This window comes from Phyllostomus discolor, chromosome 15 (assembly GCF_004126475.2).
Source record: "Phyllostomus discolor isolate MPI-MPIP mPhyDis1 chromosome 15, mPhyDis1.pri.v3, whole genome shotgun sequence".
Lineage (NCBI taxonomy): Eukaryota > Metazoa > Chordata > Mammalia > Chiroptera > Phyllostomidae > Phyllostomus > Phyllostomus discolor.
Window position 1 is genome coordinate 10,187,399 of NC_040917.2, and position 14,348 is coordinate 10,201,746.

Sequence of the window (14,348 nt, forward strand, 5' to 3'; positions counted from 1 at the left end):
AACAGAGGTAAGGCCTGCACCTGTGGCAGCTGGGAGAAAACCCCTGAGAGAATGGTCCAGATGCGAGCTCGGACGTCACCAAGCCTCTGAATGAAAGGCAGCCCCTGTTCCTCAGCTGGAATCCTGACGGCTTGCCACATTTTCTTCAGATGTACACATTTCAAGCGGATGCAGGGATCTCTTTAAATTCACTGTCATCTGTCTCACTTGAGTCCTCATTCAACAATAAATACCTGTTTATTGGGCCTGCAAAACGACTCTGAATGATCTCCCCGCTTTCCTTCCCAGCCCAGGCTACGCGATGCCAGGATTGACCGCTGACCCTAACTGGCATTCCTCCTTCCTCTGTGTCGTTCGGAGGCCAGCAGAGCCCTCCTCCCGAAGTGTGAGCTGACCCCTATGACTCCCCTGCTTAAAACTCAATTGTTGTTCATTGCCTTTAGGTGGAGTCCAAACATCCTTCTTTTCCTCTGCCCCTTTTGCTTTTCTGTGACGTGAAAGTAATAGCACTTGACCTGCATGGAGACAGGAAGCTGGGTCCTGTAATTTCTTGACATTCCTTCTGGCTCTGAAGGGATGCCCTTCCTTTCCCTTCCAATCACAGGTGGGAAGACGTCCCTCTAGGTGGGTCTTTGTATCTTTCCCCCTCTCTTGTGCTGTCCTCCCCCTCCTCCTTTTCTTTCTCAGCCTCTTCCACTCCATTTTCAGCCAACTATCTTCCTTGCACTCTTTCCAGAGGGGCCTCCTTCAGTGCCTCACTCATCAGTCCAGCAAATGTCATTGGTTAAGTATAGACGCTTGCAGAGCTAGGCTGAGGAATTGGTGGGGCCTTTCCATTTTGCCCAGCACTGTGGTAAAAACTTTACATGTGTTATTCCTTTCAATTCCCACAAGGACAGTATCTTTCTTTATGAAAAGAATAATATAATCCACACATTATAGATGAGAACACTGAGGCTGAGCTCAGTGAAGTGACGCGCTTGAGGTCAACAGGTCAGTGAGTCGCCACCACGGTGATGCACCGAGCTCCGTATTTATTGAGTTTCTGCACGCAGAGGCTGTGCACTGGTGGTGGGCCCTGCCAGTTACCTAGCCTCTCGTGTCTGGCGGAACAGAACCCAGCAGTATCAGTGAAACACTGCTTCAGTCTTTAGTTTCCTTTCTTATCAGAAGGCGTAGTAGTCAGAGGTTTCCATAGAAACAGAACCAATAGGAGATATTTATGTGTATATTTAGGAAGAGATTTGTTTTAAGGAATTGGCTCACTTGATTGTGAGACCTGGTAAGTTTGAAATCGATAGGATAGGCCAGTGGGTCAGAAATTCTAACAGGAGTCGATGTTTCTGTTAGAAGGCTACCTGGGGACAAAATTCTTCTTTTCTAGGGGGACCTCAGTCTTTTCTCTGAATGTCTTCAACTGATTGGATGAGGCCCACCCACTTTGTGTAGGGTAATCTGCTTTACTCCAAGTCCACTGCTTTAAGTGTTTATCTCATTGAAAAGGTACCTTCCTGGGGATGTCTAGATGAGTGCTTGTAGCTGACACATGAAATTACCCATCACAAAAGGTTGAAAATAAAATGAAAACAAATCTCTGGGAGCCCGAAGTGGCAGGACAGCACTTTGGGCAGAGTCGAAACACAGAAGCACCTTCAGTGATGCCCTGCACTCAGGCCTGCTCTCTCCCTTGTCCTGCTGAATCACAACAACGTCCTAGCACCCATGTGCTCATTGGGTGGTTGACGGCCTCTTCCCAAATTAGGCATGCCTTCCCTCGAGCAGTACCTACCACCTGGCACAGGAGTGCTCATGGGTCAGCCTATGGATGTTTGGCATGAGCCCCATTCCAAAAAACACCTATGGCTCAGAGGTACAGTTCAACAAACGACTCTAGAATCAATAGCTATAATTACACGACATTCTGTTAGCTTCTGGTAAGTCTACCTCTTGCTTCTTTGAATCAAGTTAGGGAATGACAAGGTGGTATTGGGATGGTGGAAGCATCTGGAGAAGCAAAAAGAGAAAAAATTCTAAGATACCAAGCCACCTCAGCTAGCTCCTGCTAGTTAAATGGGTACGTGTTGGTCCTACTCCAGGTATGGATAACTGAGATGAGCAGGGTTATTGACAGATTATTTCATTTTCTTCCTGCCCACCATTGGCTTGGAATTTGGGGAACATTCTGAGCCTGCTTCTTAGAAGCTGTCTGTCCCATACAGGACACAGCTTTGTCTAGAAAAAGCTTACTTTATCTTCTGTTGGGATCAGGTTCAACTGTGTATGATAGAAAACTTAAACAATAGTGGCCTAAACACACAATGATGTATTCTACCACGTAAAGGAACTCTGGATAAGGCAGCCTAAAGCTCTTCTTCCATCCTCAGCACTTGGCTGCCAACATCAGGGTGATTACAAGGCCCAGCATGGCTGCTGGGACTCCAGACACCAAATCCACCTTTGGAAAAAAAGACGAAAAGTAAGAAGAATAGAAGTCTTCTTTAGATTTCTGGCCCTCTTTAAGAAGCCTTCTCGAAGGCCTTCTCAACAACTTTCACTTAGGATGTGCTGGTGAGAACATAGTCACATGACCATCACTAGCTGCAAGGCAGGATGGGTATATCATCATCCCGACTGATACAGGAGTTGTTTCAATAAAAACAACAGTAGACATGGATGGATGTTGGGGAGCAGCGACTGGCAGCCTCAGCCATACTTTCCTCCCTTCATTCACCGCCCACAAACCCTACCTCCCAGTCCCACGACACTACGTTTATTTCCACACCTCAAACCGTCCCATGACTGAAATACTATGGATGAAACAATATGATGCCAGACATTTGCCAACCAATGAACACCCAAGGCTGCAGGTTGGTGTACTGGGTGAGTGTACAGAGGACACAAGAAGCAGTTGATCCTTGTTGAATCTGGATGGCAGACACATGGAGCTGTGTCTGACTACTCTAGTTTTATGTGTGCTTGAAATTTTCCATGATACATAGTTGTTATAAAAAACATACACTCGCCATGTTGTCTTACGTTGTGCACATGCCCACACTTCACGCTGCTGTGCTCCGTGAGGGCTGAGTCCCTCTCTCTTTTTGCACACCTTTTACCTCACAACGAGAGCCTCATACCTATTCATTCAACGAATGAACGGATGCTCTTTCTCCTTTCTGAAAAACCTCATCCCCCATCTTGTCTGGCTGAAATCCTTCATCCTCTAGAGCCCAACACAAATGCCACCTCATCCACACAGGCTCACCTCATGCGGCAACCTAACACCGAGTTACCTGCTCCTTCCTCTTTGGCCCCCGGGCATATGACCTCATTGTTCTGGCATTTATCACACGGGTGGTCATTAGTAAGTCATTGGATCATCACTGGCCATCACTGGGTTGTCATATTTAAATTCATTAGCTACTGTGTGTCTGTTTCCCCAACAAGTGAATTCTTGAAGGACAAACACCATTTCTTAGCCATTGTATGCCTCCTTTGGCCAGCACAGTGTCTGGTCTACACGGAAGCCTCTGATAAATGCCTGGATCGGACACAAAATCTAAGATGTATTCGGGCTTTAAAGTTAGTCCAATCTGCGAACACAATGCATTCCTATTTACAGTGAAATTTAGAATTATAGTGTAGGGCCCGGAGGCTTTGCTTACTCAGTTCCAGACACTGCAATGAGGCTGAGAGTCAATCACCAAAAGGAAAAGGAAAGAGCATGTAAGAGAGAGGCAGTCAGCCAAGAAAGGCCAACCAAAAGGGAGAAAAGGGCTCTTAGAGTTCTGGGAACGGACAGCGTCAGGAAAAAGCACAGAGTAAAGACAGAGAGAGATGGAGCCGGCCGTGGGTAAATGATCTTTTTATTGTTTCAGGGAACACTTTATGCCTGAGCGTTCCAGGAAAAAGCATCAGCGAGACTGAAAGGGATATTGATGTCCGGCTGGCCACTTAGCAGTTTCACAGCCCACGCTGCACCTTCCAGGAAGTGGTGTCTCTCCGTGTCATCCGCAGCACCGCTGGTCTGGGGCCCTGATTTTGTGACCATGACCTCCTTAGAGCTTCGCACAGATACTAGCCTTCTGTGAGAGAGACTCAAACAGGTTCATTCTTCTTAGGGACGTCCTGTGTCCTAAGCAATCTTCTGTGGCTTACCCCAAGTGTCTGTGGTTAAGACTCTTGGATGGGCAAAGGAAGAAAAAATGGAGATTAAGCCCTGGCTGGCATAGCTCAGTGGATTGAGCACTGGCTGGGAACCAAAGTGTCCCAGGTTCGATTCCCAGCCAGGGTACATTCCTGGGTTGCAGGCCATAACCCCCAGCAACTGCACATTGATCTCTCTCTCTCTCTCTCTCTCTCTCTCTCCCTCCCTCCCTTCCCTCTCTAAAATGAATAAATAAAATCTTTAAAAAAAGAAAAAAAAAAGAAAAAATGGAGATTAGCCAGAAGCCCAGCCTGTGTTTATGCAATGAAGCCCATTGCCCAGCTCCTTGCTTGAACCCTCTTTCCTCCCCACCAAAGATGAAGAAAAACTAACTTCTGCAGTAGGTCTGGCTTTCCTGACTCTGGGTGGCACTCAGGACACTGGGGGATGAAGGAGGTCCCAGGCAGGGAGGTGAGTGCCCACGCGGGTATGGAGGTGAGGAATGGAAGGGGAAAGAAGAGTGAGGAATAGGGGTGTTGGTGTGGCCCACTTTGCAGCTGGCCCGGGTAGAACTGGCCTGAGGAGCAATGACACAAAATGACTTCCGGTGTGGGAGACGGGTGTGGGAGAAGCACCCACCATCCTGGAGATATTTCCACCCCTCACTTCTCTCTCATCCTCTAACCCTCGGTGGCGATGCTTTCAGACCTCCAGGAGGAAAATGACTGTTATTGTGGTGGCTGTGGACATTCACTGTCGCAGGCAGCCCTGGGGCAGGTGCCTGACTCAGCTCACAAACAGGTGACCTCGCAGGGGCAGCCTTGATGAGCCAGAAAAGAAGGAGGCGCCGTAAAGCCACCTGCCTCTCGGTTATAAAGGCCTTTTCGCTTCTCCATGTCAAAACTCACTGCTCTGCTTTGGGAAAGAACCCACGTTCTTCATGTGTCTGTCCCTGAGGGCAACTCATGAAAAACACAGTGAGTTCAATTAGCTCCTGACCCTGAACTTGAGGAGAGAGGGCTGTTCACTGCGACAGGGCCACATTGTCGGGGCACATGGCTCGCCACTCCCAGTGCAGGTCTCGGTGGATTTGTTCAGGATGAGAAGGCAAACTGGAGGATGGAGATGGAGCAGTATGCAAATGCACATCGTTTCTCCTCCCCATTAAGCAGTCTCTTCATGTCTTTCGTTCCTCCCAGTGCAGCCCACATCAAGCTGTGGTGCTAACCGCCTTGTTTTTACTCTGAGCAACAGAAAGCTGCGTTTGGGGGGAGCAGCCACGGTGAGGGGAGCAGGGAGGCCAGCCCTGTGCTCTGATCACAGGGTGGCCCAGGTCCAAAGTCAGGGCAGCCCTGAGCCGAGGTGCAACAAACACAGTTCAAAGTGTTCTTTGCTGTGTGGACATGAGGGGCAGGGGTGAACGGGGACGGGGGGAAGCTGCTTGACTGTGATGATAACCTCATGGGGCAAAAGTCGCCCTGCACTGATAGAGAAAAGGGTATCAAAGCCATTTCTTGATGGGGTTCTCTTGGCACGAAACAGAGCCGTGTTGCACAATCCACTTCAATTCCTCAGGGCAGGCGAGGTCTGAGCCTTGGCTCGCTGGCTCCCTGTCTCAAGGGAGAAGGTGTTTACTCCACTTCAAAGCCAAAGTCACAAAGCCTGGTCTGAGGGACAAACTGGTGAGGTGGCTCACTGCGGTCCCCGAGGCCCAGAGGCTGGTGGGCAGGTGTGAGAATGTGGGACAGCTGTTTTCCCTTCTGAAAATGAAGATTCATGCCTCATCGGTAGATGTTCCATTTGTCCTGATAAGCAAACGACATGTCACATGTAGAGAATGATCCCTAAGTTGGGTATCCGGAAGCTTTTTCCCTTTGCCCAATCATCTCTGGAGGTCTCCTTTATGGTGCACGAGGCAGTGAAGTCCATGAAGCCCTAATGACAAGGCCATCAGCCCAGTGCATTACTCTGAAGCCCAGCTGCACCCCCCCTTCTCAAATGGAACTCTAGAATTGGAGAAGAGGAGAGAGGGGGTCCTTTATTGGCCCAAAGATCACAGAGAACAGAGGTTTGGGTCAGACCAGGCACCGTGATCTGCTGGCAGGTGACTCTGCCCCAAGGGAGGGTGTGGTGTCTGTGGCGCAGGACCTCCCAGCGTGAGCGTGGGCTTGAACCCTTTTCTTTTGCTTGCATGTGACTGTGAGCAGGCTATTACACACCCTAAGCCTAAATGTCTTCTTTTGAAAAAAGAGGCAGTAAGAGGGTCTGCATATAGGATTGTGGGGGCAGTTACTGGAACAATGACGTGCATGTAACCAAATGATACGGGGCCTCTTCTCGCCTTCCTTCTCCTTGTGACCGTCTCAACAGGGTGTCACAGACAAGGAAAACACACACTCTCACACCTGTGAAGAGGGCCTGTCCTTATAGTCCTCCATAACCTGAGTTTCTTCCTCTCTTAACATCTGCCCCATCTGTGGTCTCTCTTTGCACAGCTCTTGTCTCAAACTCCCCTTTTCCCGCCAATGAAAGAACAGATCAAAGGGGTCAAGAATTGCTGCAGGCTGACCATACAGATCAAGCCAGAGGAGATGGTTTGTTGGGAGGTAGGGAAGGTATAGATAAAAAATGGAAAGATTTTAAAAGTATGAACAATACAAAACTCGTAGGGCTGGTGATTGTGGATGGAGTCAAATATACAATTGCTTATTATTCATGCATTCTGTATTCGCGAATTTGCCTACTTGCGAAATCTTATTTGTAACCCCAACATCGACACTCGCTGTGGTCGTTCAAAGACAAGGGCACGGTGGTGGGAAATTTGAATCTGAAGACACTCTGCATTCTTGTCTCAGCTTGAGGACAGTAAACTGTCATGCTTGTCACAGTCTGTTTAGTACCATAGTTTATGCATTTTTGTGCTTCATGCTGGTGATTTAACTATTTAAAACAGCCCCCAAGTGGAGGGCCGACATGATGTGTAGTGTTTCTAAGCACAAGAAGGCTGCCATGTGCTTTATGTAGAAAATGTATCCTTCATTCAGGCTTGAGTTATAGAGCTGTTATTTGGTGCTAATGAACCCACAATGTACAGGGGTGGACAAATGTAGGTTTACAATAGTCTGTAAGGAAAATAATACAGTAATTAACACATAATAGTATGAGAATAAACTCTGTTTCATGTACTCACAACTGTAAACCTACTTTTGTCCTATGCTGTATATTAAATGAGGCGTCTTCAGCCCTGACCAGTGTGGTTCAGTAGGTTGGGTGTCATTCTGCAAAGCAAAGTGTCACTGGTTAGATTACCGGTCAGGGCACGTGCGTGGGTTGTGTGTTTGGTCCCCAGTCAGGGCGCACTCGAGAGGCAACTGATCGGCGTTTCTCAGGTCAATGTTTTCTCCCTCTCTTTCTCTCTCACTTCCCCTCTCTCAAAAAAGAAATAACTCCTTAACATTTGTTTTGGGAAAAAAAAAATAAGATGTCTTTAAATAGAAATGCACACAATACAAGATTATGTATGAATCATTTGACCAAAATGTTGTGACGGGAGAGCCTAACTCTATATTTCCCTAGGAGCAACGGGTCTGGGTTTGCAAATTCAGCGTTCACGGCGACTTCACAGCACATCGCTGCGAATGATGAAGATTGGCTGTGACTCCCTCCCAGGCTGCTGGCCTGAAGAACTGGGGGGACTGAGGTGTCATTTGCTGATCCAGAGGCCCCATCTGGGGAGAATGTGATTACTGGGCAGGAAACAAAAAACCCTGGAGCCTTCCTCTTCTCCTGCGCATTGTTTTGATATCACGAGCTACGGCTGGACAGGTGTCACTCTATCTTGTGACCTTACCTGAATCCACTAAATCAGAAGACCATTCAAGGCACTTCATTCGGTCCAGTATTCCATATAGTTGCTCCTGTGTTTCCTGTGCATTCTGAAATTTAGCCCACTCCTTTCCTAAACTGTGAAGTCCTTATGGGCATGGTACAAAGAACCTATTTCCGACACAGTATTCGTCACATAGTGGAAGACTACTGAATGCGTTAATGCTTTCACGTTTATATAAAATTACTCCCATGCAACAGTTTTATGCCGATGCTCACTGCTTCCTTCTTCACAGTTGCCTCCTCTGGCCTCTGGCACCCCTGCTCCCCCTGCCCACTGTGACTACAGTAACTGTCTCTCCTCATTCTCCTTCACTGATTTATGTTGGCATTGCTGAGATGCCAACCTTCAGTCTTTCTTCCCTTTCTTCTACCCCGTTTACAACCCCCTTGCAGAGTGATTTTGGCCATTCCGCTCTGTGCTCGGCTTCCAAACACACTTCCCTGCCTCTTCTGAAGGCGTTCCCCTCTGCCCACTGGGGATCGCTGCACAGATATCCCGACAGACCCTTCGTGCCTAACATGTCAAAAGCCATTTTCTTCTCTTTTTCCTTTGCTTATTCATCTGGACAGGCAGGGCCCCTGGGCTGAGGTCTTGAAGCTGACGCAGGGCACAGGGAAGTGGAGGACCAAGCCCGGCAGGAGCTGGAGTTCTCAAAGTCAAGGGCACCCAATGTCAGTATCCAGAGGGGACTTGAAATGGAACTTCCATTCAAAAGGGCTCTGTGGAAATGCAGAAGCCAGATGTGAGACCCCAACCAGCACCACAAAACAGGCTCGGAGGAAGAGGCTTCCGGGAGGGAGGCTGCCCGTGGAACCAATGTGCAGAAGCAAAGATGTCACTTTGGATAACATCCACTCCTACGTTTCCTTCTTCCTTTCACTCAGCTGTCCCAGCTAGAAACCTCAAAGTCATTCTTGACCTGCCCCTTGCCTGTAGCCACACCGGTTAGTGGTCCTGTTGAGGGGAGCTTCTGGGACCTCCCCCCAGTGTTTTCACCCTGTCCCTGGGGCCTCTGGTCTGAAGCACTTGCAAGGCCTCCAGAGCAAACCCAGTGTCTGCAGCCTCTCTCCACATCCATCACTCCCAACCTGCCACCAACATTCATCAGTGGCCTTTTCAACTCTAGGATAAAATCTGAACCCCTGAGCAGGACACCTGAAGTCCTACACACACATGCCAACCCTCGTTTGTCCTCAGCCTAGTCTGCTGCCGATCACTCTTGCTTTAAACCCAGTCCTGCCCGGACATGGGAGGCCCTCAACACACTGCATCACACCTTGGAACATACGTATGGTCTTGCGTTTTCTACCTGCAAATTCTGGCTCACCTTTCAGAACTCTTTCTGACGCCACTTCCTTCCCGAGGGCCTTCTGGCCAGTCCCCGTTTTCTGGGCTCCTGTGTTGCTCCACACTCACCTTTTTGATCACGTACCCCAATATTCCGGGATGCCCGTTTCCACACCCACACCCCCCAAAACAGATGATCTTTCCCTCTGCAACCTTCCCATCTGCTGCTCATGCCCAGGAGGGAGGGTTTGTGTGCCAGGGACAGGGAGAGGGTACAGCTTAAGTGCCCAAGAGCTGGGCCCTGGACTGTTGGGCTCCATGACTTACTAGCTGTCTGCCCTGCCCACTCCCCCACCACCCCCCAGTCCCGGGCTGTTGCTTGTTTCTGCCCGGTGTTAACTGGTGCAGAGCCCTTTAGAGCTGTGCCAGGGTTAGGGCTCACGGGGCATGCGGGGTCTGTGCTGGGCTCTCATTCTCTCCCACAGACCTGGGGCCAGATTTTCTGGTCTCCCCCTACCAACTGCAGTTCCTACCCGCCTTTCCAACCTCCAAATGAACCCTGATTAGAGTAGAAATCAGATCATTTTCAACTCCAGTTTGATTTCCTCGTACAGACATTTCCTTGACCTGACATGCTAGTCCGTGAACTGAAGGCAGCCTGCCCCACATTCAGGCCCCGCATGTACACCCGCTTCCGTCTTATCCTCCGGGTAACACTGACAGCAGTGAAAATGATGGTCCACCTTGCTGCCAGGATTCTCGGGTGACTCATAGGAGTGAAAGAAATTCCAAGACTAATTCAAATGAATTCATTACCTCAGTATTTTACATATTTTTATGTTGGGCAATATGAAATTGTGGTTCTTTGACCATTCTGACCTACAAAAAGACAGATTCTTCTGGTCCAAGTTAATATTTAAACCACTGAGGGAATGCCTACTGATGCAGATGGGCTGGGGAAAGCGTTGGTGCCCAGGAAAACAAATAAGAGTTCTCTTTGGAGGGAGCTCTCTTTCCTTTGGGGAAATCCCTAAATAAAAAGCTTGATGAAATCCCTTAAGAGGAGATTGCCCTTAATGGGAAGACTAAAGGGAGCTGAAGCTGCTCCGCGTAAGCAAACTGGGAAGTTCTTCAGGTTTTTTGTTTGGTTTTTATTTTTTTTCTCTGTTGTCTCAAACAGAGGTGGTTCACCCTTTGTTGGAGGGAGAGTAAGATGAGGGAAGGCGAGGCCCCAGGAGAGCAGACCCTGGTGCTAAGGAAGAGAATGAAGAGCAACGGTCCTCAGTGCGGCACTTGGCCTGGGAATATCCAGAACAGAAATGCCCCAAGGCCAGTGTGAAGGTGAATCTCTCTCTCCGCCATCTCCACCCAGAGCCCGAGTTACTTACTGGCCTTGTGTTAGCGGTGTTTGGAGAATGTCCGGGCCAGAGCACACGTGCACTGGAGCAGAAAGGAAGGACCCCCTGGGGTCAGGAGAGGAGGGGAGGGGCTCTGGCCCAAACCACCTCTTGAACAGAGGTGACGGGGGCACACCCAAATGCAGGCATCCCGTGGGGCCTCTCGGAAGTATTGCACAGCTGGGCAGGCGTCGGTGGTCCTGCAGTTTCAAGTGTGGGACTGGAAGTCTGGAGGATTGGGGGGCACGAGGGACCCTTCATTCTGAGGGCCCTCCACGTCATGTGCACCCTCACGGCTGACTGTCCACATGAACACTCCTTTGCTCTTTCAAGAAACTCTTGCCCTGGAAAGTGAAAGTTCCAAGTAACTGTGTTCTAGGAGCTTCCTAGAAAAATCCATTCAAAGGAACATCACGTGGTCATCCGTAGATAGCATCGGTGGCTGTTTTATACCCTATCCCCTTGACTCAAAACCCTCACGGTGCTGTCCGCGCTCGCCAATCCTAAACTCGAAACTCTCGTGTCCTGAACTTTACCCAGTCTGAACTAACCCTCCAACCCTGCTGCACTGAGAGACCATCTTGCCCTGGCTGGTGTAGCTCAGTGGATTGAGCACAGGCCTGGGAACCAAAGTGTTGCTGGTTCCATTCCCAGTCAGGGCAGAAGCCTGGGTTGCGGGCCAGGTCCTCAGTAGGGGGCATGTGAGAGGCAACCACACATTGATGTTTCTCTCCCTCTCTTACTCCTTCCCTTCCCCCCCCCTCTAAAAATAAATACATAAAACCTTAAAAAAAAAAAGAAAGACCACCTTAAACCCACTGACAAAGCCTCATAAATGCTCTGACTTTGATACGTATTCTGAGATGCTATTAAAACAATCAAGGTCAAGCTGTCCTTGACCATGATGAGCCATGGACATCGCTTATCAGCAGGTTATGCAGTGGAATTTATTCAGAAGAGCTGTGGCGGGTGTTGGGGGTACAAAGTCAACAAAAACTCATCACAAGTACGCGATTCAATAATTTATCGTGATTCTTAAAACACAATTGTGGTAAGTACAACAACAACAAAAGGAAATGCAGAGTCCCAAACAGGCGCTGCTGGACCCATCTCGTGGAAGCAGGGGCGTGTGGAGGAGCCACAAGGGCGGAATCTGCCCAAGAAGCCAGCGAGGCTGGAGCTCAGCCCCATGCTTCGCCACATCACTCACTTTTCGTGGTGGGGCAGGGCCGGGTCTCAGGCTTCCTTAATAGGGGCCTGAACTTATGAACTGAGAGAAGTGCACCCTGGCCCACAGTGAAGGGATTTCAGAAGCCAGCTGTGCACAGCAGCACCTTAAGTGGGACAAGGCGAGGGCAGGGGCGGGGATGGGCACTGATGGGAAGTCAGACGGCAGACGGGAAAGAGGACTGGAGGTGAGCCATCGGGAAGTGTGGGGAAGACGTACTCCAGAGCCCTTGCTGACGTGGCTCAGTTGCTTGGAGTATAGTCTCACACACCGAAGGGTTGGGGGTTCAATTTCTGGTCAGTGCACATACCCAGGTTGCGGGTTCAATCCCCGGTTGGGTTGCTTATGGGAGGCAACCAATTGATGCTTCTCTCTCACACCGATGTTTCTCTCCCCCCTTCTTCTCTCTCTAAAGTCAACATATTTTTAAAAATTATTTTAAAATATATTTTATTGATTGTGCTATTACAGTTGTCCCATTCCCCCCTTCACTCCACTCCACCCTGCACACCCTCTCCCATGCACATTCCCCCCACGTTAGTTCATGTCTATGTGTCATACTTATAGGTTCTTTAGTTTTTACATTTCCCATATTATTCTTACCCTCCCCCTGTTTATTTTCTACCTACCATCCATGCTACTTATTCTCTGTACCTTTTCCCCTTCTCTCCTCCTTCCACTCCCCTGTTGCTAACCCTTCATGTGATCTTCATTTCTGTGGTTCTGTTCCTGTTCTAGTTGTTTGCTTAGTTTGTTTTCGTTTTAGGTGTGGTTGTTAATAATTGTGAGGTTGCTGTCATTTTACTGTGCATATTTTTTATCTTCTTTTTCTTAGAGAAGTCCCTTTAACATTTCATTATAATAAGGGCTTGGTGATGATAAACTTTAACTTGACCTTATCTGAGAAGCACTTTATCTACCCTTCCATTCTAAATGAAAGCTTTGCTGCATAGAGCAGTCTTGGATGTAGGTCCTTGCCTTTCATGACTTGGAATACATCTTTCCAGCCCCTTCTTGCCTGTAAGGTTTCTTTTGAGAAATCAGCTGACAGTCTTATGGGCACTCCTTTGTAGGTAACTCTCTCCTTTTGTATTGCTGCTTCCAAGAGTCTTTCCTTATCTTTAATATTGAGTAATGTAATTATGATGTGCCTTGGTGTGTTCCTCCTTGGGTCCAAGTTCTCTGGGACTCTCTGAGCTTCCTGGGCTTCCTGGAAGTCTATTTCCTTTGCCAGAATGGGGAAGTTCTCCTTCATTATTTGTTCATGTAAGTTTTCAATTTGTTGGTCTTCCTCTTCTCCTTCTGGTACCCCTATAATTCAGATGTTGGAATGTTTAAAGATGTCCTAAGCCTCTTCTCATTTTTTTGAATTCTTGTTTCTTCATTCTTTTCTGATTGGGTGTTTCTTTCTTCCTTCTGGTCCACTCCATTGATTTGAGTCCCAGTTTCCTTCCCATCACTATTGATTCCCTGTCCATTTTCCTTTATTTCACTTAGCCTGGCTTAGCCTTCATTTTTTCATCTAATTTGCAACCAAATTCAACCAATTCTGTGAGCATCTCGATTATCAGTGTTTTGAACTGTGCATCTGATAAATTGGTTATCTCTTCATTGCTTAGTTGTATTTTTTCTGGGGCTCTGATCTGCTCTTTCATTTGGGGCTTTTTTTTTGTCTTGATGTGCTTGTTATGCAGTGAGGGGCAGAGCCTTAGGTGTTTAACCCAGTGGCTGGGTTGTGATGCTGTATGTGGGGGAGGGGTCTGAGAGGGAACAATGGTGCTTGCTCTTCTCTCTGCCGAATTTCAGTCACTTCTCCCACTTCCCCCAAGCAAACTGGGCCCTTCTGGTGCTGATTCCCATGTGGGTGGGCTTGTGTATGTTCTACAACCCCATGGGTCTCTCCAACAAACTCTCCTGTGAGGCTGGGAGTCTCTCCCGGCACCTCAACCCCACAGTGTTTTCAATTGGTGTTTTGAGGTTTTATTTCCCCGCACTGTGGCCCTGGGTTGTGCAGTCCGTCTCGTTCCCCAGTTTCACCTGGTTTATTAGTGCACGAATGTGGGAACATCAGGTCTGCCAGCCGCCTTGTGCACTGCGCTTCTCCACAATCCACCGCCTCACTGGATCTGCCTTGCACCCCCGGGGTCCGCCAGCCACCACTTGGCCACCTGACTGGCCCCTCCTACTGGTCTGTATGAGTGTATCTACTTAAACTCCTTGGTTGTCAGACTTCCATACAGTTCAATTTTCTGTTGGTACTGGTTGTTTTTTGTTTATAAATTGTCCTTATTTTGGTTGTGCGAGGAGGCACAGTGTGTCTACCTAGCCTCCATCTTGGCCAGAAGTCGTTTTAAATTATTCTGAAAAACGTAATCCAGAGACCTGGTTGGGGGAATGAATGAC